The following is a 2,207-nucleotide window of genomic DNA, read 5'->3' as shown; positions in this document are numbered from 1 at the left end:
GAGTGGTTAGAGAACCATAAGCACATTATGAGGAAGGAAGTATTACATTTTCCCATAGTAAACCTTTTTTAACTTTAGAGAAGATGTTAATCTCTATGCAATAATTCATCTGCTGCACTTTCGGCAGCAGTAACTTTGCAAAGCCTTTGGCAGCACTAGCAATCAGCCTCTGAGCCTGATTCCTCCTGACTGCCACAGGGATGCCTTGATGCTGTACTCTAACTTTGGTTTAAACAGGAAGGAAAGGAGTGAGGCAGCAATTTTATTTCAGTAAAGAAAAGAAAAAGCAAACTCCTCATCTCTGGTGAACATGTCACTTCTACTTCTCTTTCTCTGGTAGCAATGGAAAAGGTAAGTGTATATTTTCAATCTGTTTTATCCAATACAGCAAGAAGAAATTGATTTTAGTTTAAACTGTTCCTTAGATTGAAAAAGGGTTCAAGAAAAAGACCTTGAGCTGGAATCTGCACTAAAAATGGTTTGCTGTAAAGTGATCTTTTGGCTGGCTGAGTTGTGGGAGGGAGTGATACTAAAATTACTTGAGAGAAGTGCAGGCAAAGCATTTCAACTTGCCATGTAAAATAAATTATAACCAAATAGTCTGTTTCTGTATAAAAATTAAGATACTACAGTCAAGTAGTGCAAGAAATCATTCATAATTATTCTTATCAAGCAAGTACTAATTAATTCATTTCATATGAATTTGTGTGAGTGGCAATTGCCTTAGACTCCATTAGCATTTATGATTAGTGTGTTTTTTCAGTAAACAACATTACTTTGATTCCCTTCTGTGGGATTAATGGATCCGATAATCAAAAGATCTCAAATCAGCAAAGGACCTGACTTTCACAGATAACTTTGTGTATGCTTGTCTCAGTGTCTCTCCTAAAACCAAAATAAATGATATAGGAGCTGGAAACATTACACACAGGTCATGCAGTGAAAGTATCAGAGTTATTTTAAATGAAAGAAACATTTTCATTTACAATGACACATTCTATTCTACTCACCACTATGCTATGTGTGTGCAGATTTTTATTATAAATGGTAATAAAGAGGATTATGATAAATACTTTGCAGTTCTATAATGCTTTTACCTGCAATTCCTAAAGAATTGAATAAAGTTCCTAATTTTGAATACCTGCTGAGCTAGTTGGTTTCTGATTGGTGACGTACAAACAGTGGATTTTGGGGATTTGTTAGTAATGACTTGAAGCATTCAGTCATCTTTAAGTGTAGACTCATATTCTGTTTTTTCCTATATCGGTCATAATTAGAATTCATGCTCAGGACTTTCAGGTACAGAATACAGATCACTTACACTGGAGCTACTGCAGTGGCAGTTAGCAGAATAAGTTATCTTCTAGGAAAACTAGCCCTGAGTGTAGAACCTTAAAAGGTTCATCTTCACAGAAGGTTGAAACATGGGACGGCCTTTCCTCCCCGCACAGCTAGTCGTAACTTTTTGCTTGACTATGATTTCAGGATTTATGTGCACACCTGAGTGAGCAGACAGCACTGCATACTTACCCAGCCAGAGTGCAGACTTAGTGAGCCTGTACAGTGAGCGTATCCACACTGTGCCCAGAGTAGAAATCCCAAACCATATAAGTGCCAGAAATGGTACTTTCATGACTGTGTAAGTGCCACTGAGGTGTGTAAACTGAAATTGGAGTTAATATTGGAGAGTTAACAAGGCATTAATAGAAACAGTATGTGCCCGCCTCTGCTCCAAAAGGCGCTCTAGGGCAACTCTTGCGCGGGTGGCTAACCGGATCTGCCCCGCTCTCTCTGGGGAGTCCCCAGAACTCACCGACCGCGGTCGCGGCTGGGCCCGCAGCAGGGGGGTCCCCCTCTCTGCTGCCTCCAGCGCCAAAGCGCCCCTGGGCGGGCTCTCACGGGGCTCCGACCTCCCCTACACCCTGGCCAACGCCACCTTTGGTCGTGGACCTTCTGTTCCTTGTTCCCGGACGAGGACTGGGTGTCAAGGGCCCTCTTCACCCTTGCGGCCTTCTTTCCCGCTGCCCCGCCGGCGTCTCTGCCTGGGCCCCCCTGGTTCCCTCACCGGGATTCCTGCCGGCTTTGTCCCGGTTCCCTCACTGGAGTTTCTGCCGGCTCTATCCCGGTTCCCTCACCGGAGTTCCCACCGGCTCCCTCTCTGGGTTCCTCCTCCGAGCCTCTGCCGGCTCGTCCCCAGTTACGTCACC

At 43.9% G+C, this 2,207-nt stretch overlaps 1 protein-coding gene across 3 annotated transcripts in view; it reads left to right on the top strand.

The window, feature by feature from the left end:
- The first annotated feature begins 280 nt into the window (after positions 1–280).
- The window catches only part of SYTL3 (synaptotagmin like 3), a 65,902-nt gene continuing 63,975 nt past the window's right edge, over positions 281–2,207 (top strand). For all 3 annotated transcript variants that reach the window (XM_025201986.1, XM_025201987.1, XM_025201984.1), the window contains exon 1: positions 281–351. The gene's annotated coding sequence lies outside the window, so the exon portion shown is untranslated. The remainder of the gene's footprint in view (positions 352–2,207) is intronic.

The sequence above is a fragment of the Alligator sinensis genome, unplaced genomic scaffold (genome assembly GCF_000455745.1).
Source record: "Alligator sinensis unplaced genomic scaffold, ASM45574v1 scaffold682_1, whole genome shotgun sequence".
Lineage (NCBI taxonomy): Eukaryota > Metazoa > Chordata > Crocodylia > Alligatoridae > Alligator > Alligator sinensis.
Note: the sequence above shows the minus strand (reverse complement) of the source record. Positions and strands in the feature narration are given on the sequence as shown.